The sequence below is a fragment of the Eleutherodactylus coqui genome, chromosome 13 (assembly GCF_035609145.1).
Source record: "Eleutherodactylus coqui strain aEleCoq1 chromosome 13, aEleCoq1.hap1, whole genome shotgun sequence".
In the NCBI taxonomy this organism is placed as follows: domain Eukaryota; kingdom Metazoa; phylum Chordata; class Amphibia; order Anura; family Eleutherodactylidae; genus Eleutherodactylus; species Eleutherodactylus coqui.
The window spans coordinates 33,543,153-33,570,536 of NC_089849.1; the positions used below are offsets into that span (position 1 = coordinate 33,543,153).

Below are 27,384 nucleotides of genomic sequence, written 5' to 3' on the forward strand. Positions count from 1 at the left end.
AACTGCAACCTAAAAACCACTTATTTATCGCAAAGTGCCAAGACGTCGGGGGTCGGGGCTTATCACGACGTATGATTTTACCCCCGTTGTTCTAAAAAGGACCGGGCCGCTTCAAAAGACAGGGAGCACATTTTGACTGCTTTTTGGATGCAGAAATACTGCAGAATGTCCTCAGCGGAAAATTCAGCAGCATTTCCGCATCCAAAAAGTAGTCAAAATCTGCACCCTGTCTATTTTGAAACAGCCCTGCCCATTTCTGCCACCTGTAAACATACCCCAGCGGTAATAGTGACACCCCCCCAGCAGCCCCAGCGGTAATAGTGACCCCCACATCACAGCAGCCCCAGCGGTAATAGTGACCCCCATCCCACACCCCGGGATCAGTGCGGCTAGCAGTGCCGTTTGTGAATGCCGGCAGGAAAGCCGCAACCCCTGCTGGTATTCACAAGTGGTGAGCGCCCGATCGGGCGCGTGCCAGTAGGGAGGGCTCTGCGCGCCACCTCTGGCACGCGTGCCATAGTTTCGCCCCCACTGGCCTATACTCTTGCTACAGAAATGTTACTGGGGTCCGCCAATACTTTTGCTACAGAAATGTTACTGGGGTCCGCCTATACTTTTGCTACAGAAATGTTACTGGGGTCTGCCTATACATTTGCTACAGGAATGTTACAGGGGTCTGCCTATACTTCTGCTACAGAAATGTTGCTGGGGTCTGTCTATATTTTTACTACTGAAATGTTACAGGGTTCTGCCTATACTTTTACTACAGAAATGTAACTGGGGTCCATCTATACTTTTGCTACAGAAATGTTACTGGGGTCTGCCTATACATTTGCTACAGGAATGTTACAGGGGTCTGCCTATACTTCTGCTACCGAAATGTTGCTGGGGTCTGTCTATACTTTTACTACTGAAATGTTACAGGGTTCTGCCTATACTTTTACTACAGAAATGTAACTGGGGTCCATCTATACTTTTGCTACAGAAATGTTACTGGGGTCTGTCTATACTTTTACTACTGAAATGTTACAGGGTTCTGCCTATACTTTTACTACAGAAATTTTACTGGGGTCCGTCTATACTTTTACTACAGAAATGTAACTGGGGTCCATCTATACTTTTGCTACAGAAATGTTACTGGGGTCTGTCTATACTTTTACTACTGAAATGTTACAGGGTTCTGCCTATACTTTTACTACAGAAATTTTACTGGGGTCCGTCTATACTTTTACTACTGAAATGTTCCTGGGGTCCGCCTATACCTTTGGTACGGAAATGTAACTGGAGTCTGCCTATACTTCTGCTACAGAAATGTTACAGGGGTATGCCTATACTTTTTTTTCTGTATATATTCTTTATTTTGATTGGTAAAAAGAGGTGGAGGGGGGTTACAGAACAACAACAACAAAAAGAATCGGGATAAACAGTGGATAATCACAGATAAAATAATCAATCAGATACATAACAAAACATGAAACAGTGACAGCTCTGTTGAGAGTGCAGGGGGGTAATAGCCTATGAGGGGCGGAGGCCGAGTGAGGGGGTCAGCAATAGTGAATAATGCAATTAATGCATGGTTAAAGAGATACCTCGTTGGTCAGAGGGTGTAGCAGGTTGTGAGGGTGAGCTATGTATATGGGAGAGCCAAACACTCCAACGGCTTTCGAATCCTATTGGGTCCCCTGTTCGTTTAGCCTTGACTCTCTCAAAGGAACACTTCCCTGTACCACTCCGATATGGAGGGGGTGGTGCTGTCTCTCCAATACCTGGGGATTAGGATCTTAGCCGCATTTATAAAGAATGGGAAAATGTGTTTGTGTTCGGGTGTGAGGCCAGGAGTATCTAGGTTTAGGAGAACAGCCTCAGTGGTAAGGGAGATGTTGAATTTGAGGATGGTGCTTAGTATCTTCTGCATCTCTTTAGTTCCTGGAACCTAGTGGAGGAGGAAACCGAGTGAGACCTGGATATGATGTCGTTAATCTCGTCTGTGGTAAAAGTCGTGTTTAGTTCGGATTCCCAATGAGCTATATAAGAGGGTTTAAGTTTGTCATGTGTTAAGGTCCTATATATTTTCGAGATTGGACTCTTGATGGGCTGGAGACTCCAAAGTAATTTATGGGATAGCAAATTTTTATCTGTGTCTATGATGTCTGGGGAGTGAAGCACCACTGAATCTCTAATGATGTGTAGATCTTCAGGTTTAAGTGTAGCATCCCGTAGATGGTTTAGGAGCTGAATATCTTGGGGTACAGATTTGTCCTTAATAAGGCCGCTGCATTGCAGCGTCTTAAGATAGTGGTTGCTAATACGTTTTTGTTTGAGAGCTTTGAATTTGTTAGATATTATTGCAAGCAAAGGGGTATAACCGCTGATTTGAGGTATTAGTTTATATTTCTTATTTGATTTATGCCATAGACTCAGGGTTAGCCTAGTGTAGGGGTTTTGGATTTCTTTCAGCTTAAATTTGTTGTATGGAATGGGCCAATGTGAGGAACTCTGATCGCTGTTTAGTGCAAGGAGCTCCATTTCCACCCACAGTTTGGAGTGTGTCTGGCGGGACAGGTCCACCATGCGGTTCAGATGTGATGCGGTCCAGTATAGTTCAAAGTCTGGGAGTCCGATTCCACCGCATTTTTTGGTTTTGATAAGCGTAGTGTGTTTGACCCTGTGTCCCTTGCCCTGCCATATAGATTTTGCTTTATATAGGTTTTTAAGTTTAGTGAAAAAGAGCAGTGGGACCTCTATGGGAAGCGTTTGTAGCGTATATAATATTCTGGGGAGATAAATCATTTTAATCAGGTTCTTTCTGCCAAACCAAGAGATCGGCAGGGAGTTCCAGGAGTTGAGGTCCCTCTCCATTTTCTCCAGTAGGGGTATATAATTTAGATTGTACAGGTCTGATGCATTGTGTGATATTCTTGCCCCTAAATATGTGATTTGTTTACTTGTATTTTTAAATTGCGAAATCTTGGAAATCTCCAGCCAAGAATCTTGTTTAATGTTTATGTTTAATAATTCTGATTTTGAAAGGTTTAGCTTGAAATTGGAGATGTAACCAAAGCTCCTGAACTCATGCAGAATTTCGGGGATTGCGGTTTTGGGGTCCGTGAGGAAGAACAGCATATCATCTGCATAGGAGGCCGATTTGTGTTCCCTGTAATTTTCTTGTTTTGTCTGATTTTTTTTTCTAAGAAGGTTTCCATAGTTAGGATGAATAATAGAGGGGAAAGAGGGCAGTTCCGTTATTAATTTGGACTGTTGGGGAGAGTTCGGAGTTGATTTTGATTTTGGCCAAAGGGAGGGAATACAGGGCCATGATCTTATCGATAAATGTTTCTGGGAAACCAAATTTTAAAATGGACATTCATAGAAATAGCCAGTCAACTCTATCGAAAGCCTTTTCGGCATCTGTGGTGAGAAGGGCAAGTAAAGAGTTGTTGTGGTGTGCTGTATGTATTATATTGAGTAGTTTTAGGGTGTTACCCTTTGCTTCTCTGTTTGGTACAAAGCCCACTTACTCAGGATTAATCAAATCAGGTAGGAACACCTTGATCCTGTTGGCTAGGATTTTACCATAAATTTTAATGTCATTATTAATTAGGGATATGGGTCTCTAACTACTGCATAGGGAGGGGTCTTTTCCTTCTTTGGGGATTAGTGTGATGTGTGCCGTCAAAGCCTCTTTATGAAAGGGGCATCCTGCGGGGATGGAATTGAAGTAATGAGCCATATGTGGGGTGAGGATCTCTTTAAAGGTTTTGAAATACAAGGAACCAAAACCATCTGGCCCAGGACTTTTCCCGTTCGGGGATGCTTGTATACATTCCTCCACCTCTTGGGGCGTAATCTGCTTGGGGAGCGATTGTAAATGAATTATGGGTATGCTGGGAAGTTTGACCAAATCTAGGAAATCTTGTATTTTTTGTTTGATTAATAAGGGCTCTCTGGGGTTTTGGATATTATATAGGTCAGAGTAAAACGTGTGGAAAATGTTTGCAATCTCTGTTGTTTTGTGGTGTATCACGTCATTTTTATCTTTTGTTTTGGAGATAAAGGCTTTCGCGTTTTGAGTTTTAATTAGGGCTGCCAACTTTTTCCCACACTTATCCGCAAAGGCATAATGTTTATATCTTGCGAAAAAGAGGTATTTTTCGGATTTTTGATTCAGGATCTCTTTTAACTTGATGCGCAAGTTGAATAATTGTTTTTCGTGTTGAGGTGACACATTTTTCTTATTGCAGGTTTCTATGTTTTTGATTTGTTCAGTAAGAAGTGTAACCTCCCTCCCCCTTTCCCTCTTTTTTCTTGCGCCCAATTCAATGAAGAGGCCTCTTATTACCGCCTTGTGGGCTTCCTATAGGGTCGCGGGGTTATACGAATTTGTTGCGTTATCTTCAAAGTAATGTTGTAAACCCTTTTGTATGTATTCGATGTCCTCTTTATGTTTTAACAGGCTGTCATTTAACAGCCATTTGGACGCTGCTCTCCTTTTGGGGGAGATGGCAATCCTCATAAAAATTGGAGCGTGGTCAGAGTATAAAATAGTGCCGTAGTAAATTTTAGTGACTGCATCTAAGAGAGAATGTTTAACATAAAAAAGACCTATTCTTGAATATTTTTTATGAACCGAGGAATAAAAGGAATAGTCCCTTGAGTCAAGATTGAGAACTCTCCAAGGGTCTACTAGGTGGAGGTCGGCCAGTAATGTTTTAATTTTTCTGATTTTGGAAAGTGGGACCGCTGAGGAACCATTAGATGTATCTAAGGTGGGGCTAAGCGGTACATTAAAGTCCCCGCCTATAATAATATCCCCCTCAGAGAATTCTTGTAAATGTTTGGTGACTGTTGCAAAGAAGGTGTCTTGGTTGGAATTAGGGGCATATATATTTGCTAGAGTAAGTACTCTGTTGCCAATTGAGCCTTTAACAAAAATAAATCTGCCTTCTGGATCGGATAGGACGTTTAGTGTTTGAAGGGGAACTCTTGTGTAGAACAATAGCTACGCCTCTGTGTCTTTTCAGTGGAGTAGAACCATTTGGTGTAGGATTTGTTTTTAGTGAGAGGGGTGTAGTTTTTTTTTTAAGTGAGTTTTTTGAAAAAAGATGATGTCTACGTTTTGTTTCTCTAGGTAGTGTAATATTTGCGACCATTTTTGAGGGATATTAATACCTTTTACATTAATTGAGGCTAAGTGTATATCAGCCATGGATAAATTTTGTAGGGAGTGGTTTTAAGCAAATAGTGTCAGCAGAACTGTCATGAACATTTAAAAGACATAAAAAAAAGAAAAACATAACCATAACAGCTGGTCTTTGTTGGACCAGTAACAAATGAAATTATTATAACCTTTTGCTGCTGGACCAGGTTTTGGGACATAGTCCTTACTGGAACCAGATTATTGAGCAGAGATTAGAGAGATTGTGGGGACATGGAGTAGCGTAGAGCAGAGAAACCACGGCTCCCAACGTAGTCTGAAAATTCTGTGGGTATAAGAAAGTTAAAGGGAAACAGAAATATATAGTCACATAACAACTATAAGGCAAACAGTGTTATCAAGTAGAAGAGGCAGTGATTCTGAACGTCTCTTGTATAGTTATTTAGTGGGAAGTTCAGGTATCATCGTTAAGCGGTCCTCTTCTGGGAGGTTTGTTTGGGCTCGTATCATGAGTACAAGATTTGTTGGTTTTGCGCGGCGTTGCTGATGACCAATTCTCGCAGGTTGGAAGAGCGGGAAGGTTCAGAAGACTCTCAGCTGTGGTCCAGTCTGGTATTTGGATATGGCTTAGGTCTAGCTTAAACAAGACGTGTGGTAGATCCTCAGGGGTTGTGATGGTCCATATCCTGTTGGTGCTAGCCAGGCCAAAAGGGAATAGCCATTTATAGACTATAGCTTTATCTCTTAGAGCTTTGGTTAAAGGCTGGAGTTGTCTTCTGAGGTTGAGGGTCAATCTGGATAGGTCTTGGAATATCATGAGCTCCTTGTCATTGTATACTATTCGTTTCGCTAATCTAGCTTTATGAAGGATTTCTTCTTTAATTTTGAAGCTTTGCAAGCAACAGAGTATGTCTCTTGGTTTATCTGCATTGATCGATCTCGGTCTGAAAACGCGGTGTGCTCTCTCGATGCCCAAGTCGAGACCTTCAGTTTTGTTCAATAATTCTGTGAAAATAGCTGAAAGCACTGTTGGTATTTCTTTATCTGAGACTGTCTCTGGAATTCCCCTGACCCGTATATTGTTTCTCCTAGAGCGGTTTTCGAGGTCATCAATTTGTAGTTTCTGAAAAAAGGCTTCTTTTTGTTTATCAACAAGGATCTCCGTCACCCTCTCGGAGTGGTGTGTCATTTGTGTGTAGTTATCTTCCAGAGTTTGCACCCTTGAATACATTTGTTTGACATCTTTTCTTAGTTCTGAAATTTCACTTTTATTGTCTGGGTGAATTCCCTGAAGAGGTCTCTCATGCACTCTTTGGTAGGTAGTGCTTTAATATAGTTTCTCAGTTTTGTCTCGTCATGTGTTTGCATCTCCTCCTCTGAGTCACTGTCCAGGTCTGATGGTAAAGTCGACATAGACGTGATTTTGTCTTCTACTACGGTAGATTTTGTTCTTGTAGTTTTTGAGTAATCAGGCGTAAGTCTTTTGATTTTTTTTTCGTTTTCAAGCGATTTGTTAGGTGTTTTAGAGCTTTTGTTTGTTTTGTGTGTCTCCGAATTAGCGCTCTTAGTATTTTTCCTCATTGTATCTGTTTCCTAATGTCACTACATTGGGAGGAAGGTGTATTTTTTATTCACATGGATATAGCCTTTTTTAACTGGGGTTTTGCGGGGTGATCCACTTTCCTGGCTTGGCGATCTTTAATTGCGGGGGGGGGGGGGGGTGAGATATTCTAGAGTTTTTCTTTGCCTGATGGCTAGGATTGGCTTTAAATGGTAGTTAAGAATGCTTTGAAGAAGGGATGAGTAGGATTTCAGGTCCTGCTTTTATTAATTTTGGCCACAAGATGGTGCTGTGGTGCACTTTAATGAGGAGACTGGAGTTTTGCTTAATGGAGCCTGCTGTTGACCGAGAGTCCTGAGAAGCAAGTCTCCGTGCCCCTGCTGGACTTCAAATGCAGTGAGTAAAGCCGTGGGGTGTGGGTTTTACTTTATATTCCCTTTTGTTGCCGGTGTGGATGTGCTGGGGTTGCATATTTCTCCCTGCCTGGCTTTGCTGCCCTGCTCCAGTAGCGCTGTGCACGCAGGGTGATTTATTGAGCAGTCTGTTTATGCAGGATGGCCGGCTCTTCACAGAGCTGGACGACGGGCTGGATGCTGATCTCCAGGTGCACCCTCCCGTGGAGCACTGCTAATTGCTGCTTCCGAGGAACGCGGGGGAATGGGTGGGGGGGGAGGGCGTGGGGGGGAGTGTGTTATGGGCCGGTGGTATACTTAGTGGGAGTGCGGCTGCCGATAGTATCGGAGGTTCCCCTCTCCGGGGATTACTTTAGGTTGCTCTCCTCTGCCTGGAACTCCGCTGATGCTCTCCGCCGGGCGTCTCCAGACGCTGGTCTCCCGGTACAGGCTGCGGGCGCGCACCGCTGTGCAGGGCAGCGGCTCTCCGACTCTTTCCCGGCGACGAGATTCTGGAGGGTCCCTGGGTGTTTTATCTCTGTTTGGGTCCCTGAATTGGGTCCAGAAAAGGCTGAAAATGCGGGTTCTGTGGAGGAGCAGGGCAACATGCGTCCTCTCTCTTCGCTTGCTAGGCCACACCCCTCCTGTCTATACTTTTACTACTGAAATGTTACTGGGGTCTCCCTATACCTTTGCTACAGGAATGTTACAGGGGTCTGCCTATACTGCTACAGAAATGTTACTGGTGTCTGCCTATACTTCTGCAACAGAAATGTTACAGGGGTCTGCCTATACTTTTACTACTGAAATGTTACTTGGGTCTGCCTATACCTTTCCTACAGAAATGTTACTGGAGTCCGCCTATACCTTTGCTACAGAAATGTTACTGGGGTCCGCCTATACCTTTGCTACAGAAATGTTACTGGGGTCCGCCTATACCTTTGCTACAGACATGTTACTGGGGTCCACCTATACCTTTGCTACAGAAATGTTACTGGGGTCCACCTATACCTTTGCTACAGAAATGTTACTGGGGTCCACCTATACCTTTGCTACAGAAATGTTACTGGGGTCCACCTATAACCTTCCTACAGAAATTAGCATACATGAACGTGGACAATCTACCTAAGGGAAGACTAATACCAAAACTTGTTGCCTTGGATGGAGATGGTTCAGTGGTATCAACAAGCATCTGAAGGGCACCCCATTTTAATCTTTTCTAAACTACCCCCATATTTAATCTTCAGGCACTGGGACCACCATAATGTCTAGAGCAAAGAACAATGGTAGGCTACAATACACCATGCTGTCTTAGTCTCCTTCCACTGAATAAGGGTAAGGGCGTATTTACACGGCTAATAGCGAGTTGAGCCGGAGATTATAAGACGTGACTTGCAATTCTCATGTAAGACTAACAGCATCAATGAGAGCGAAAAATCACCCATGTAAATCACCCATTGCAAACTGTCGGTTCTCTTTTTGTGCGAGCATTGTGTGAGAATATAGCCATATAAATATAATCTAAGAAAAGGCAAAGAGACAAATTTTTCTTCCGAGACCCATGTTGTAAGGAAAGTTTAAAGGGTAACTGCACTTTCTAAAAGCCTTTGAAATGTCAGAGTGACATGTCAAAAGTTTTGATCAGTGTGAGTCTGGGTCTCACTGTGGAGACGTTAAAAACGCTTACTGTTGTCCTCATCCACTCCCGGCTCGATTATTGCAACTCGTTGCTGATCGGCCTCCCCTACACCAGACTCTACCCTCTCCAATCCATCCTGAATGCGGCAGCCAGGCTCATCTTCCTGTCCAGCCACTACTCGGACGCCTCTGCCCTGTGCCGGTCACTGCACTGGCTGCCCGTTAAATACAGGATTCAATTCAAACTCACTACCTTCATCCACAAAGCCCTCCACAGCGCAGCACCCGCCTATATCGCCTCCCTCATCTCAATCCATCAACCAGCCCGGGCTCTCCGCTCTGCTAATGAAACCAGACTGAGTGCCCCTTTCATTCGAACTTCTCATTCCCGCCTCCAAGACTTCTCCAGAGCAGCACCTGTCCTCTGGAACGCACTACCAAAGGCTACCCGGGCAATCCAGGACTCGCAGAACTTCAGGCGTGCTCTAAAAACGCACCTCTTCAGGGAGGCATACCGCATACCCTAAACAAACCCCTCTGTACTCCGCCTGATAACATGCTCCCTGACCAACTGACTGCAATCCCTGCTAGCCACCATAAACCGCTCCTGCAGTCATACCGTTGGTTCCGTCACACGGCCAAATGTCTGACCATTGTCTGTGTATAGTATCCCTCACTCTCCACCTCGCCATACCGTGCACATCTCCAGCCCCTTTACCTTCTGTATCACCCCACCATTCGTAGTATGTAAGCTCGTTGGAGCAGGACCCTCACCCCTATTGTTTCCATCAACTGATTACTATATGTAACTGTGGTTCTGTAATTTTTGTATTTTGTCTTTCTGTATCCCCCTGTCTATGTAAGCGCTGCGGAATATGTTGGCGCTATACAAATAAAGTTTATTATTATTATTATTATGAGACACCTATTGATTACCCAAACAAAGGGGCTGTCTTCGCTGTTTGTTGTATGGACATCTAAGCATCCATTTTCAGCTGCCAACAAGCAGCGAAGACAATTGAAGGGGTATAGTACTCTAATCAGCACTGCAGCCCCTTCATTTTAACAGTCAGGGGGGGGGGGGGGGGTCTCGGCACCCAAACCTATATTAATTAAAACTTTTAATGTGTTATTCTGATCTAGTCTAACCTTAACCTAGTCTATATGAAGGAAACCTACTATGGGGCCACCATACACCACCCTACATCCAACTTTTTAAATGTGTGCATGCATTATGCAGGAGTTCTGAAGCTGGTAGGGTGTTCTCTGCAATAATTAGGCATTATTAACATCCCATGTATATAGGGGCCCTGACAAATGCACTTGAAAATTTCTAATAAAAAGATTCAAAACTATCAAAAACTAACTTTCATAACAACAGAGTGGCAGATTTATAATGACTTAAATAAATAAAGTCTTAAGACTTATGCCCACGGACGGATTTTTAACATGTTTCACGCGCCAATAATCCACAGTGTTATCCAGCAGCTATTAGGTTCTGTTGAACCTAATAGCTCAATGTTCCCACTGCGGAATTCTACTACGGAATTACACAGCGTGGAAGAAAGTGCAGCATGTTCTAATTGCCGTGGGAAAACACATGGTCGGCTTCCATTGTAGTCAACGTAAGCCGTCCGTCACGCGATACTTCCGCTGTAAGTACAGCGGAAGTATCGTATGATTACGCATCACCGGCGGCCCCGTCATTGACCATTGCCGGCACGTCATGCAATGTACTGAGCATGCACGCCGGCTCGCCAGACGGGGCTCGCTCTGCGGATCCGGAGAGGTGATCATGGGGTCTTTGAAAGGCGCCGTGTTGGACTCCGCTGTGATATTTTGCTGGCGAGGTCCGACATGGCCGTGGGCATGACGCCTAAAAGTAGAGGAGCATGCTGTTTGCCAAATTTTGACACACGTTTTCTTTTCTTTACAGCTTTTAGAACAACAATATATGCCACGTGCCATTAATAAAGCTGATGCGTCCTGCAAGCAGACAAAACTACGACTATGTAAGTCCACAATCCAACCAGGTGAGCACAACAAGTGCAAAAGTATAATAAATGCAACAAGTGCAAAATGCACTAAAAATCTGGGGCAATATAATTCAGAAACGAGGTGCAACTATGTTAAACCTGCCTATTGTTTTCAGTCTCGTCCTGATACTTGATCACCTGCTCAAACACCCCTATAGAATCAGCTTGGGTTACCGTGAACAGAAGATGGTCAGAAAATTAGACATCGCTCTCTTTTGAGTTAATAAACACACCATGTCCAGCAAATCTTCTGCAACATTGTACTTCACAACTTACTATTTTGTTCTTTAGTATTATAAGGCTGGATTCACACAGGGTGGATTTGCCGCGGAAATTCCGTCCAGAATTTCTGTGCGGCAAATCCGCCTGCAGCTGCTAATCTCAGGATTAGCCAGCCATGTGGATGAGATTTCTCAGAAATCTCGTCCACACGGGACGGCCAATCCACTGCGGTTAATCCGACCGCAGCCGCGGCTTTGCCGACCGCAGTATGTCCATTCTTTTTTCTTTCAGCTGTAGCCGTGCTCTCCTCTATGGGAGCATTGGCCGCAGCGGAAGAGCGAGCGGCCGGGCCGCTTCAAAGCTGCTGCGGGTTTTTCTGCGGCGCGTCTCCCGGCGGAAATCTCGCGGTTTTTGCTGCGGCCAAACCGCAAGATTTCCAGCGGGAATCCGCCCAGTGTGACCCCAGCCTAAGGATGAAAAACAAACAACACAGTTACCGATAATGGATAAATAGACAGATGTAGCAGAGCTGAGCAGAAGTTGGTGTTATATCACCGTTTTACATGCATATTTCCATAAGAGTCTAGGTAAAACTTAATGCAGTTATTCAGAGCATAAACCAAATAGTTACACAATAGTTTCAGCTCCTGCTGCATCTGAAAAGAACTATATACACTCCCCTCACCTGTTGGAGTATGATGTGAAGAATGTATCCGGCCGGGAGCAAGAAAATTGTGTCACAGCAAAAGGAACAGTTTGCTGATTTATACAGGGAGGAGTTCCTAAGAATACTATTACTGCATTGCTGTGTGATAATAATAGGCAGGAGGTAGCCAACTTTTTATTTTAAGTTTTTCCTAAATTTGCAGAAGAAAAAAAATATATATATATTAGCTTTTTCTGTATACGAAATATATAGAATAACTAGAATAACTATACATTGTAGCAACACGGGGGGGGGGGGGGGGGGAATTCGCTCACATCCCAGGTAGACACTAATGGGTTAAACTCCAAATGTCTATTTATTTTAAACTTCACAATTCTCAGCAATATCAGCTTGCTTCAGCACAGCTTTTTCACTGTAGCAAGTATAGTCCAAATATATTAGAGGAACCTTGTCACTGTTTGGACCTTAAAATGTAACTTTGAGTAATATGTTTTAAAATAAAACAAAACCTAACAGACACACATACCGTGTTTCCCCAAAAATAAGACAGGGGGGTACGCCCCTGCACCTGATTGGCTGCACAGAAGGCTGGGCTGCGGGTCCAGGCAGCCCACTAAGGATGGATGTTACATGCATACCTCAGCCCCTGCTGCAGCCGCCCAGCCGCAGCTTCCCTGCTGGCAGCCCACAAGGCAGAAAGCCCTGACGGGTGAAGTGCTGAGTGGCATCGGCAGCAGGGAGGCCACAGCGCCCTGAAGGCTCTTTCCCGGTGGAGGAACAAAAGGCGTCCATCGGTAACCCCCCTCCCCATGTAAGTAGGACATCGCACCCACAAGAAAGAAGGCCACAGCGCCGGGGGGGAGACACACTGACTGGCAGCCATAGACTGCAGGGATCTGACAGTGCTGTGGGACACAACGTTGCCGGCATCAGACAGCAGCGAGTCTCTAGCGGCGTTGGACTGTCAGACAGCCGGCTAACAGTGGTGGAGCAGAGTGCCGGGTAACATTCAAAGAGTGCGGCTCCCTCAAGCATGCAGGCAACAGCGCCGGTAGTCTTATGCATAGCCGGGTTACAGGGGTGCAGCGGCAGCTAAGACACAGGGAGCGCTCTTCACCCACTTCCAGGACCTAGCGCTATTCTGCTAATCAGGAGCTAGGGGTGTGACAGGGGCGTTCCACTATTGAAGCCCTGTCAAAGCCCTAGCTTCCAGTAGCGTCAGTACCATAGGCAAGTGAAAGGAAGTGCTTAAGAGTAAAAAGGAAAAGTTTTATAGTAATATATGGTGCCCAGGCTAACGAAATTAAAAAAAATATATAACAGTACAAATAACCCGTGGATTCCAAATATGTCACCCATACTGGCATTAGCCAGGCCTACAGTTTAGTAATTAACAATTATCCTAATCTACAATGTGTGAGAGCATTTAGTACATATGGGCTTATCATTGAGACATAAAAAAGTGAGAAATGTACAGCTAGAATGAAACGTGAAAAGAAAAACCCTAAGGGAAACGTGCTCAATTGGCAGAAAACTACATATGTATATTGTAGGCAGTTAAAGGGTGAAGTTGTGGATGGAGTATATCTCCCTCCCAGGTTCTTAGTCTGGACAGGGTGGCAATCCAGTCTATAAATTCAGCCTTGTTCTCAGAGAGCTCAGCTGCAGGTACTGACCCCATTACTGAGGCATAAAAGACTGCAACTCTGAGGAGTCAGTGTCTGACAAACTGAGGAGGGAGCACAACCTTTCAGCATGGACCTGAGGAAACCTCTGAGCACCCTGCGTGGTGCATCTCTGCATTCGTTACATTGAATGGACTTTTCTGTTCTGTTGCTTTGCCTGGAGTGTACTTTCAAGAATAAAACTGAAGTAAGTTTTATACATTGTCTAGTCCAGAGTGGCATTGCCGCTCTCACCCCCTGGAGGACTTTCTTACAATATATAAAAAAACAGTAACAGTGGAAATACATAAAATAACAACGAATGATGCATCTTTCCTAAGGGTGCCTTCACACTGGCGATGAAATCGCACAATTTCCCAGTTCTGCGAGGATGTGAGAAATCGCAAAATTATGAAGCCAATGGCTTCCAATGCCTCCATTCACATGTGCGATGTTTTAATGCTTTAATCCTTTTCAATCCACTGTCTGATGTCTTCACACATTCTGATTGAAGGCTGTACAGCTCCGATGTCAGAAGACGTCCGGCAGGGTATTCTTACTGTATATTACTGGCCGCTCTGTTGTTGGGGGCCTCTCCAGCATGTCTCATACCGCAGTACTGGCTCTAGCCAGCAGATGGCGCCATTGCACAATGGCAGAAAGAAACCCCCCTAGGAAACCCTGAATCCAAAATTGGATTGCAAAGGGGTAATCCCTTTCCAAATTTAACATGTCGCTCAAAATATGTTCGCTCAATGCAAGAGTGCTAAATTCTCCAGATCAGAAGATACGCTCTTCAAGGCAAAGTTGACATCTTATGCCTTCAAGAGATGCACTTCGCATCCGCCTCATGCCCTGCATTCTCCCACAGGAAATCCCCACCCCCACCCCCCACCCCCAATTTTTTGTCCTGCACCAAGGGTAAGAGAGCTGGGGTCTTGATTGCAATTAAGAACAACATTGACTTTGTACTCTCTGAGCAAGTTATAGACCTGCGAGGTAGATACATAATCCTAGTGGGCTCATTCAACAACACCCAAATGACCCTAGTAAATTTGCATGCCCCAAATTCTTCCCAAATCACTTCCTTAAACACAACTCTCAAAAAAATCTGCAAAGCCCATGTAGGAAAATGGATACTCTGCAGGGATTTTAATATCATCCCAGACAAGCAGCTTGACTCCACTATATCTCTTAATAGATCTTTCCCAGTTCAGGCTCTATGGCTCCACAGGGGAGCCCTATATGACGTATTTAGATGCCTTACCTCCTTCTCTAGGGAATACATGCATTACTCTTCCCGACATAGAGCCTTCTCCAGAATTGACCTGTTTCTAGTTGATAGGTGGAGCCTTTCTGGCGCTCTGTCTGCCGAAATAGGCAATAGAACCTGGTTGGTCCATTCCACTATTTTCCTCACTCTTAAAATGACTAACTTCGCACCTAGGCACAAAGGCACCTAGGCACTAGAGAAACAATGCTTGCCTCATGAGAATTCCTCTATAGAAACAAATTATCAAAGAATCCCTGATAGAATACTTCTCGATTAATGCAAACCCGGACACGGACATATTCTCAACATGGAATGCTCACGGGTTCATACGGGGTATTCTGATTAAAATTTGTTTGCAGCGCAGGAGGAAAATACAACTACACATAAATAGCATTCTATTACAGATCTCTATCATAGAGTGAAGTATTCAAACCTCTCCCTTGACCTCGCTCCATAAAGAATAAATGTCACTGTGACTCAGCCTTTGATAAGCCCTAATTGAGAATTATGATGTCTGCAAGGTTTTCTAGAATTAATTATCAATAATCATTTATTACTAGAGATGAGCGAACGCGTTCGTCCGAGCTTGATATTCGTGCGAATATTAGGGTGTTCAGGATGTTCGTTATTCGTAACGAACACCATGCGGTGTTCTGGTTATTTTCACTTCCTTCCCTGAGACGTTAGCGCGCTTTTCTGGCCAATTGAAAGACAGGGAAGGCATTACAACTTCCCCCTGTGACGTTCAAGCCCTATACCACCCCCCTGCAGTGAGTGGCTGGGGAGATCAGGTGTCACCCGAACATAAAAGTCGGCCCCTCCCGCGGTTCGCCTCAGATGCCGTGTGATTTAGATGAGGGACAGTGCTGTTTGTACCGGAGCTGCTGTAGGGAAAGAATTGGTAGTTAGTGTAGGCTTCAAGACCCCCCAAAGGTCCTTATTAGGGCCACTGATAGCTGTGTGTTGGCTGCTGTTAGCAGTGGCAATTTTTTTTTCTCAAAATCGCCTCTGCAGACCGTTGCACCTGGCATTAGGGACAGAAGTGCTGCATAGACAGGGAGAGTGTTAGGAGTGAGTGTAGCCTTCAAGAACCTCAACGGTCCTTTCTAGGGCCATATTTATCCGTGTGCAGTACTGTCCAGGCTGCTGTTAGCTGTGCTGCATTTTTTTTTGCTTCTCAAAATCGCTTCTGCAGAGCATTGCACCCTCCATTGATACTGCAGGGAAAGAATTGTATAGGCAGGGCCACAACACAGTTATTATTCATTGAATATATGCAGTGCTGCCTTTTGCTTGTAAAACAAGTGAAAATAATTCTATTTGTCCGGCCTCTGTCCGTCCTAAGGGCGGTGGACACGTGTCGGCTGCGTGTGACACCTTTAAAAATCATACGCACCCAGCTACGTTTTACTCCTGGCTTCGCCATTTGCTTTCCTTAATTGGGAAAAAAAATACCTGCTCTGCCACAGTTAATAACTCTGCTACCCTCACGTTCTGTGACACATTAGCAGGGACACAGCACAGTTATTAAACTTCTCATGTTCATTGAATATACGCAGTGCTGCCTTTTGGTGCCAAAAAACGGAAAATAATTCTATTTGTCCGGCCTCTGTCCGTCCTAAGGGCGGTGGACACGTGTCGGCTGCGTGTGACACCTTTAAAAATCATACGCACCCAGCTACGTTTTACTCCTGGCTTCGCCATTTGCTTTCCTTAATTGGGAAAAAAAATACCTGCTCTGCCACAGTTAATAACTCTGCTACCCTCACGTTCTGTGACACATTAGCAGGAAAACAGCACAGTTATTAAACTTAGATTATTCATTCACTAGAGGCAGTGGGGCCTTTCGTTTTCAAAAAAGGGAAAAAATTATATTTGGCCTGCAGTCTTGCGCCAATTTATTTCCTGCCTGTGAAATCAAATCACTGGTAATACAGCATGCTGAGGGGTAGGGGTAGGCCTAGAGGACGTGGACGCGGCCGAGGACGCGGAGGGCCAAGTCAGGGTGTGGGCACAGGCCAAGCTCCTGATCCAGGTGTGTCGCAGCCGACTGCTGCGCGATTAGGAGAGAGGCACGTTTCTGGCGTCCCCACATTCATCGCCCAATTAATGGGTCCACGCGGGAGACGGTTATTAGAAAATGAGCAGTGTGAGCAGGTCCTGTCCTGGATGGCAGAAAGTGCTTCGAGCAACCTATCGTCTACCCGCAGTTCTGCGCCGTCCACTGCTGCCAATCCGAATCCTCTGTCTGCTGCTCCTCCTTCCTCCCAGCCTCCTCACTCTATTACAATAACACCTGCTCAGGAGCAGGAGCCCTCCCAGGAACTGTTCTCGGGCCCCTGCTTAGATTGGGCAGCAGCGGTTCCTCTCCCACCAGAGGAGTTTATCGTCACTGATGCCCAACCATTCGAAAGTTCCCGGGGTCCGGGGGAAGAGGCTGGGGACTTCCGCCAACTGTCTCAACAACTTTCTGTGGGTGAGGAGGACGATGACGATCAGACACAGTTGTCTTGCAGTGAGGTAGTAGTAAGGGCAGTAAGTCCGAGGGAGCAGCGCACAGATGATTCGGAGGAAGAGCAGCAGGACGATGAGGTGACTGACCCCACCTGGTGTGCAACGCTTACTCAGGAGGACAGGTCTTCAGAGGGGGAGTCAAGGGCATCAGCAGGGCAGGTTGCAAGAGGCAGTGCGGTGGCCAGGGGTAGAGGCAGGGCCAGACCGAATAATCCACCAAGTGTTTCCCAAAGCGCCCCCTCGCGCCATGCCACCCTGCAGAGGCCGAGGTGCTCTAAGGTCTGGCAGTTTTTCACAGAGACGCCTGACGACCGACGAACAGTGGTGTGCAACCTTTGTCGCGCAAAGCTCAGCCGGGGAACCAACACCAACAGCCTCACCACCACCACCATGCGCAGACATATGATGGCCAAGCACCCCGCAAGGTGGGACGAAGGCCGTTCAGCGCCTCCGGTTTGCACCCCTGCCTCTCCCCCTGTGCCCCAACCTGCCACTGAGATGCAACCCCCCTCTCAGGACACAGGCACTACCGTCTCCTGGCCTGCACCCACACCCTCACCTCCGCTGTCCTCGGCCCCATCCAGCAGTGTAGTTCAGCGCACCGTCCAGCCGTCGCTTGCGCAACTGTTGGAGCGCAAGCGCAAGTACGCCGCCACGCACCCGCACGCTCAAACATTAACCGTCCGCATAGCAAAATTGATCAGCCTTGAGATGCTGCCGTATAGGGTTGTGGAAACGGAGTCCTTCAAAAGTATCATGGAGGCGGCGGCCCCGCGCTACTCAGTTCCCAGTCGCCACTACTTTTCCCGATGTGCCGTCCCAGCCCTGCACGACCACGTCTCCCGCAACATTGTACGCGCCCTCACCAACGCGGTTACTGCCACGGTCCACTTAACTACGGACACGTGGACAAGCACAGGCGGGCAGGGCCACTACATCTCCCTGACGGCACATTGGGTGAATTTAGTGGAGGCTGGGACAGAGTCAGAGCCTGGGACCGCTCACGTCCTACCCACCCCCAGAATTGCGGGCCCCAGCTCGGTGGTGGTATCTGCGGAGGTGTATGCTTCCTCCACTAAAGCACCCTCCTCCTCCTCCTCCTCTGTCTCGCAATCAAGATGTGTTAGCAGCAGCATGTCGCCAGCAGTCGGTGTCGCGCGGTGTGGCAGCACAGCGGTGGGCAAGCGTCAGCAGGCCGTGCTGAAACTACTCAGCTTAGGCGATAAGAGGCACACGGCCCACGAACTGCTGCAGGGTCTGACACAGCAGACCGACCGCTGGCTTGCGCCGCTGAGCCTCCAACCGGGCATGGTCGTGTGTGACAACGGCCGTAACCTGGTGGCGGCTCTGCAGCTCGGCAGCCCGACGCACGTGCCATGCCTGGCCCACGTCTTTAATTTGGTGGTTCAGCGCTTTCTGAAAAGCTACCCACGCTTGTCAGACCTGCTCGTAAAGGCGCGCCGGCTCTGTGCACATTTTCGCAAGTCCCACACGGACGCTGCCACCCTGCGCACCCTGCAACATCACTTTAAGCTGCCAGTGCACCGACTGCTGTGCGACGTGCCCACACGGTGGAACTTTACGCTCCACATGTTGGCCAGGCTCTATGAACAACGTAGAGCTATAGTCGAATACCAACTCCAACATGGGCGGCACAGTGGGAGTCAGCCTCCTCAATTCCTTTCAGAAGAGTGGGCCTGGTTGGCAGACATCTGCCATGTCCTTGGTAATTTTGAGGAGTCTACCCAGGTGGTAAGCGGCGATGCTACAATCATTAGCGTCACCATTCCTCTGCTATGCATCTTGAGAAATTCCCTGCAAACCATAAAGGCAGCTGCTTTGCGCTCGGAAATGGGGGCGGGGGAAGACAGTATGCCGCTGGATAGTCAGGGCACCCTCCTGTCTATTTCTCAGCGCGTACAGGAGGAGGAGGAGCATGAGGAGGATGAGGAGGAGGGGGAAGAGACAGCTTGGGCCGCTGCTGACGGTACACCGGCTGATTGCCTGTCATCCTTTCAGCGTGTATGGCCTGAGGAGGAGGAGGAGGAGGAGGAGGAGGATCCTGAAAGTGATCTTCCTAGTGACGACAGCCATGTGTTGCGTACAGGTACCCTGGCACACATGGCTGACTTCATGTTAGGATGCCTTTCTCGTGACCCTCGCGTTGCACGCATTCTGGCCACGACGGATTACTGGGTGTACACACTGCTCGATCCACAGTATAAGGAGAACCTGCCCACTCTGATTCCCGAAGAGGAAAGGGGTTCGAGAGTGTTGCTATACCACAGGACCCTTGCGGACAAGCTGATGGTAAAATTCCCAGCCGACAGCGCTAGTGGCAGAAGGCGCAGTACCGAGGGCAAGGTAGCAGGGGATGTGCGTAGATCGAGCAGCATGTACATCCCAGGCAGTGCAACAGTCTTTAAGGGCCTGGCCAGCTTTATGGCTCCCCACCAAGACTGTGTCACCGCTCCCCAGTCACGGCTGAGTCGGCGGGAGCACTGTAAAAGGATGGTGAGGGAGTACGTAGCGGATCGCACGACCATCCTTGGTGACGCCTCTGCCCCCTACAACTACTGGGTGTCGAAGCTGGACACGTGGCCTGAACTAGCGCTGTATGCCCTGGAGGTGCTTGCTTGTCCTGCGGCTAGCGTCTTGTCGGAGAGGGTGTTTAGTGCGGCTGGGGGAATCATCACAGATAAGCGTACCCGCCTGTCAACCGACAGTGCCGACAGGCTAACACTCATCAAGATGAACAAAGCCTGGATTTCGCCAGACTTCTGTTCTCCACCAGCAGACAGCAGCGATACGTAAGCAATACGTAGGCTGCACCCGCGGATGGAAGCTACGTTCTCTCTCACCATCCAAAACGGGGACATTTCTGCTTCATCAATCTGTGTCTAATATTCCTCCTCCTCCTCCTGCTCCTCCTCCTGAAACCTCACATAATCACGCTGAACGGGCAATTTTTCTTAGGGCCACAAGGCTCACTCAAATAATTTTTCTGAACAATTTTTATAAGTTTCAATGCGCTTAAAAGCGTTGGAACTTTAACTTGAACCAATTTTTCGTTACACTGGGATGCCTCCAGGCCTAGTTACCACTTAAGCCACATTAACCAAAGCGGTTAATGGGTTTCACCTGCCCTCTTGGCTGGCCATGGCCAATTTTTGGGATGTACATTAGTACTGTTGATACAGCAATTTTTGTGGGCCCTCGCCTACAGTGTAATCAAATTAATTTTTAGCCCACCTGCATTACAGCTGACGTTACCTCAGCTGTGTTGGGCAATGCAATGGGATATTTTTATGTACCGCCGGTGGGTTCCAGGGAGCCACCCATGCTGTAGGTGCACACGGAGTTTTTAATACATGTGTCCACTTCTAAAGAACCCCAGTCTGACTGGGGCATGCAGTGTTGGCCGAAGCCCACCTGTATTACGCACGACATTACTACCTCAGCTGTGTTGGGCAATGCAATGGGATATTTCTATGTACCGCCGGTGGCTTCCTGGCACCCACCCATGCTGTAGGTGCACACGGAGTTTTTACTACATCTGTACACTTATAAAGAACCCCAGTCAGACTGGGGCATGCAGTGTGGGCCGAAGCCCACCTGCATTAAGCACGACATTACTACCTCAGCTGTGTTGGGCAATGCAATGGGATATTTCTGTGTACCGCCGGTGGGTTCCAGGGAGCCACCCATGCTGTGGGTCGACAGGGACTTCACAATAGGGAGTTGTACCTGCCTGTGTCTATGAATTAAAAAGCCCGGTCTGACTGGGGCATGCAGACACCTTGACAGAATGAATAGTGTGTGGCACATAGGTTCCCCATTGCTATGCCCACGTGTGCAGCTCCTGATGGCGGTGGCACAGGATTCTATTTCTCATTGCTTCTGTACAGCATTGTGGGCTATCGCTCCGCCACTTTTAAAGAGGGTCGCTGCCTAGCCGTGCCAACCTCTGCAGTGTGTGCCTGCGGTCCCTCGTCATGGCAGACGCAATTCTAAATAGACATGAGCGTGGTGTGGCATGAGGGCAGCTGAAGGCTGCCCAGGGACACTTTGGTGTGCGCTGTGGGGGGGAGGGGGTGCGGTTGGGCAGCATGTAACCCAGGAGAAGTGTCAGTGGAGTGTCATGCAGGCAGTGATTGTGCTTTGTTGGAGGTAGTGTGGTGCTTAGCAAAGGTATGCCATGCTAATGAGGGCTTTTCAGAAGTAAAAGTTGTTGGGAGGGGGGGGGGGGGGCACTCTTGCCGGTATTGTGGCTTAATAGTGGGACCTGTGAACTTGAGATGCAGCCCAACATGTAGCCCCTCGCCTGCCCTATCCGTTTCTGTGTCATTCCCATCACTTTCTTGAATTGCCCAGATTTTCACACATGAAAACCTTAGCGATCATCGGCGAAATACAAAAATGCTCTGGTCGCCCATTGACTTCAATGGGGTTCGTTGTTCGAAACGAACCCTCGAGCATCGCGGGAAGTTCGTTCCGAATAACGAACACCCGAACATTTTGGTGTTCGCTCATCTCTATTTATTACACTTTTTTTTAATAAGCCTTTAAATTGATGGCAAAAATAGCAAAAGCATGGCATGTTACATTCAAAATACCTTTTCCAGTTCAACAGGATAGACTAGCAATAAAGCTAGCACAACCCCCAGGATATTGTAGAATAATTCAGACTATTCAAGTACAAAATATATAACCTTAAAGACGACGCCTTCACAACCCAACCTAAAATCAATCAAATCAATGGGTTCCTAGAGAAAATAAACTTCACTTCCATTACAGAGAAACAGACTGGAGCCCCCTACTTCAAAAAAGACAGACGGCAGCTGCTTTAGTGCACAACAACAGTAGCTCAACTTCTCCCCAGTATAAGGGGACAAGCAGGTGAGCCTGGAAGATCCCCCAGAGGAACTGATTAGGTCTCCCTTGAGAAGAGAGCCTGATGAGTTTGTGGTGTGGAGGCTCTGGGAGAAAGTGCAGAAGTCTACCCCTGCTTCTGGCAGCCAAGTGGGGGATTGTCAGAAAAACAAAGTGGGGCACAGGCTGCAGCAGAGAAGAGGAACCTGTGGGTGTGCTCTATTGCTGCAGCAAACAAATCTCTCGCTTATTGCTGTGCATATAGGAGAGGAGCCATTGGAAGCCTGCAGGACTGGGAGAAAGTGTATGTATAGAAAAAAATAATTTTTTTGCAATCTTATTGTGTCTCCCTGTCAGCCTCTGCTGTCACCTGCTGTCTATTCTTGATAGGACAGGTCCTCAGCTCTACAGCTCGTATATTAAATCTCCTTTAAGACGTTTAGAAGTCTGCGGGTTGCTTCAGTTACTACAAATCTACCTTGCTCTCCCCTGGAGTTTTGCTGCTACCTACTGTCAAATCAGGGAATAGCAGTAGTCTAGATTTTCTATTAACAACATAGGCCCTCTTAAGGCGCTTGTGCAGAGCGGTACACGTTGGAGAATGTGTCCCTAACCTCTGCTCCACCTGGACGCAGGCAGTCTGTTATGATATAATATTATATTCAATACGACTCAGCACCTTTTGGCTTGTTCTCAATATCTACAAAAATTATGACTAAGACCAAAGGCAAATTACCAAAGACCCCATCTACAGGCACTCTGCTGGATATGTTCATATCCCAATCTCAAGCAGACCCTCCCTCGCCGATGGCTTCCCAGAGCCCATCAGAACCTGAGGTCCGGAACAAGACCTTCAATGCGGGACATATTACTACTGACCATTCAGCTCTGCTGGAGCAGATGAAGCAGAGCTTTAAAACTGAACTGTCCACAGCAGTGAGAGAATTCTCTGACCAGATCCAAGATCTGGGCCAGAGAACGGTCAAGTTGGAAAAAAGAGCAGATGACATCATGGATACTATGGAGGCAGATCTTACTCATGTGGCAGGTCTGGAGGCTAAAATTGAGTTGTTAGAGGCCAAATATGAGGACTGGGAGAATAGGTCTCGACGCTCCAATATTCGTATACAAGGACTTCCAAAATCAATTACAGCCTTGAAAGAGACAGCAATTAATCTATTCTCAGCACTTCTTCTGCAGATTCACTAGGCCTCTATGCGGATTGACGGGATACACAGAGCACTAGCTTGTCCCCCGAATCCAGACATCCCCAGGAACGTAGTCCTAAAGTTGCACTACAGCGAGGTCAGAGACCAGCTACTGAGGGCAGCCAGAAATCTCTTGCCATTACTGGGACTGCCATCCGCGGTTCAGTTATATGCAAATCTAGCTTCAACAACGCTGGCGAAATGGAGGGCCTTCTATCCGATTACGCAGGCGCTGGGCTCTGCTAATATTAGATATAAATGGGGTTTCCCATTTGCCCTCCTTTTCCAGCACCATGGACAGTCATGTTCTGTAAGATCGTTGGAGGAGGCATTTGGGGCTCTGAAAAGGGCACAGATTCAGGTAGAAAGGCTCCAAGATGCAGGGCCCTCACATCCATGTCCTTGCCTGGGACGGGCCTGGATCACTACCGGTTCCCGGCGGAGTAGGATCGGATCCTTTGCTCGGGACTCAGGAGCTGAACAGTCCGATTTAGCTTAAATGACGTTGATACGCAGCCCTTCTCAGGTACAGAAAAGGGAGTTTGAACAAGGAAGGAAGCCGATTAGAGATGAGCGAGCACGCTCGTTTAAGGCAGATACTTGAGCGACCATCGGTCTTCTCGAGTAACTGATTATTCGTTCGAGCAAATGCGGGGAGGAATGGGGGAGAGCGGGGGGGGGGGGGGAGTGAGAGATCTCTCTCCCCCCTGCTCACCCCGGCCCCCCCCCCCCCCCCGAATTTGCTGGGATAAGTAATCAGTTACTCGAGAAGACCGATGGTCGCTCGAGTATCTGCCTTAAACGAGCATGCTCGCTCATCTCTTAAGCCGATAGATGGTGGATTCTCATGGCTTCTAACTTTTTTGCTGATGAATTTAAACAGATATGGTGTTGTGGTGCGCCCTATAGAGTAATCTGTGGAGGAACGCCATAATGCCATTTACAAATGTTTAAAAAAGTTTACTAATGTGATATCAATTGCTAGTCCAATGGTAGATTGATAGCTGCCGAAAAAGTTCAACGTTGGTCGGTTCTCTGATAGGGAGGATCAATTTTACACTTGATCGCAAAGGTCTTAGGACCGTGTTTTACAATGGTTCTAGTTTTGGATGCACTATCTCCTTGAACTAGGCGGAGGGGAGGTGCACCATTTTTTTGTTTGTATGCTGTTTTTTTTTGCTAAGGTTTCAGGTAACCGGTCATATAATAGGTCAGCGCACAGGACCATTACGAGTAGGGATGAAGGTCTGGGGAGGACAGGCTTAAACACACCTAAGCCAGGATTTATCATGGTATGTCTAATCTCACACAATGTAAGGGGGTTTAACTCCCCAAGTAAAAAAAGGAGGGCCTTTATGATATACTTAAAGGGGTTGTCCCGCGCCAAAACGGTTTTTTGTTTTTTTTCAACCCCCCCCCCTCCCCCGTTCGGCGCGAGACAAACCCGATGCAGGGGTTAAAAAAGTACACCGGAGAGCGCTTACCTTAATCCCCGCGCTCCGGTGACTTCTTACTTACCCGGTGAAGATGGCCGCCGGGATCTTTTACCTCCGTGGACCGCAGGGCTTCTGTGCGGTCCATTGCCGATTCCAGCCTCCTGATTGGCTGGAATCGGCACGTGACTGGGCAGAGCTACACGGAGCTACACCGAGCCCCATTGAGAAGAGAAGAAGACCCGGACTGCGCAAGCGCGTCTAATTTGGCTATTAGACGGCGAAAATTAGACGGCAACCATGGAGACGAGGACGCCAGCAACGGAGCAGGTAAGTGAAAAACTTTTTATAACTTCTGTATGGCTCATAATTAATGCACAATGTACATTACAAAGTGCATTAATATGGCCATACAGAAGTGTATACCCCCACTTGCTGCCGCGGGACAACCCCTTTAAAACATAAACCAGATGTGATTTGTATACAGGAAACCCATTTCTCTCATAACTCTGCCCCTAGATATTTCAATCAACAATATGCTAGGCACTTCATGGCGACAGACTCCAAAAAACATAGAGACGTTTTAATATTGCTGCACAATTTGTTCCCCTTCCAAGCTAAACAGATAGAAAGTGATCAAGAAAGAAGATTCTGTATTATTTTGGGTAAAATACAGGATCAGCCTATGGCCATAATTAATATGTATGCTCCCTCGGAGAATTCCTGGCCCACTATGCATGCGGTTACCAGAAAGTTGATGCAATACTCTCAATATAAGATGTTGTGGGTGAGACATTTTAATTTTCCCTTCAGCCCAACCCTGGATAGATCAAACAACCCAGACAGATTTTCTGTGTCACAATGGAGGGAGTGGGAAAACAGGCTGTCCCTATTGATGTTAGCTGATAACTGGAGAGAGATACACGGAAACGAGAGGGGATATACCTTCTTCTCACCAGTACGCCAGGTATATTCAAGACTTGATTATGTATTGAGATCTACATCCCTTTTACCCCAACTAACGACCACCAGACTCTACCCCTGTGTTTGGTCAGACCATGACCTTGTATTTTGATCGTGTTATGGTCCCTAGAAGATTTATAGACCCATTTCGCTGTTAAACATAAACTACAAAATTTTTATATCCATTCTGACAGCTCGCATAAATCAGTTTCTTCCTAACTGGTCCACAAGGACCAGGTGGGGTTTATTCCACATAGACAAGCCCCAGATAATATTAGAAAGGTTCTAAATATCATTGACCGAGCACAGAAGAGTAACACTCCCCTGACTCTCTTAGCCCTAGATATAGAGAAGGCCTTTGACTTCTTATCATGGGATTAATTGTTCTTTGTACAGCAGCATATGGGGTTCAGGGGGCGTTCATACAAGCCCTCAGGTCTCTCTATTCCACTCCTTCCACTCTTTTAAAACTCTCCAGCAACAAAGAAATTCCCATTTCAATTAGAAGGGGTACACGCCAGGGGTGTCCTATCTCACCAGCACTTTTCGCACTAGCAATTGAACCCCTAGCCTAACATAAAACGTGTTAGTCTGGGGGAAGAGGAATATAAATTAAAGGGGTTGTCCCGCGCCGAAACGGGTTTTTTTTTTTTTCAACCCCCCCCCCCGTTCGGCGCGAGACAACCCCGATGCAGGGACCTAAAGAAAAATCCACACAGCGCTTACCTGAATCCCCGCGCTCCAGTGACTTCTATACTTACCGGTGAAGATGGCCGCCGGGATCCTCTTCCTCCGTGGACCGCAGCTCTTCTGTGCGGTCCATTGCCGATTCCAGCCTCCTGATTGGCTGGAATCGGCACGTGACGGGGCGGAGCTACACGGAGCCGGCATCCTGCACGAGAGGCTTCATTGAAGAAAGCAGAAGACCCGGACTGCGCAAGCGCGTCTAATTTGGCCATTAGACGGCGAAAATTAGACGGCAACCATGGAGACGAGGACGCCAGCAACGGAGCAGGTAAGTAAAAAACTTTTTATAACTTCTGTATGGCTCATAATTAATGCACAATGTACATTACAAAGTGCATTAATATGGCCATACAGAAGTGTATAGACCCACTTGCTGCCGCGGGACAACCCCTTTAAGCTTATTCGCAGACTATCTTATGCTCACACTTACTCATCTGTTAATGTCTTTGCCAAATCTAATGGGATTGCTGGATAAGTGGACGGTCCTCATGGGATTGAAGCTGAATTCTGATTAAAGCAAAATAGCCTATGTTACTACACCTCCCCCTTAATAAAAATTAGTGGATTTGAATTTTGGCTTTCAACAACGAGCCCATTATATTCCTTACTTGGGAGTTAATCTGACCACTTCCTTGTCCACTCTTTATAAATGGAATTATCCCCCCTTAATTAAGAACCTTTCTTCAGAGTTACTAAAATGGGAAGACCCGCTACTGTGGTAGATGGGAAGGATTCATGCGGTGAAAATGAACCTGCTCCCACGTATATTATATCTTTTCCGTACTCTACCTATCCCAATCCCCAGGGGTGTCCTAATTAATTTTCAGAGACTCATTTTCCAATTTATTTGGACCAACAAACACCCAAGAATTAAAAATAGCAGTCCCAAATTTAATAAAATATTAAACGGCTGCTAGAACTGCCCAATGGATTGAGACTCTGGGGAGAGTTGACGCTCCATGATGGGTGGTATTGCAGGCATCAAGAATAGCTCCACTCTCATTTCCAGATCTGATGTGGTTTAATAGCCCAATGGTTT

The 27,384-nt window shown here is 46.8% G+C and overlaps 1 protein-coding gene across 1 annotated transcript in view; it reads right to left on the bottom strand.

Annotated features, from left to right (window-relative positions):
• LOC136588412 (NXPE family member 4-like) overlaps positions 1 to 11,735 on the bottom strand; it is a 114,981-nt gene extending 103,246 nt beyond the window's left edge. The window contains exon 1 of the mRNA XM_066587600.1: positions 11,690 to 11,735. The gene's annotated coding sequence lies outside the window, so the exon portion shown is untranslated. The remainder of the gene's footprint in view (positions 1 to 11,689) is intronic.
• Positions 11,736 to 27,384: the final 15,649 nt, after the last annotated feature.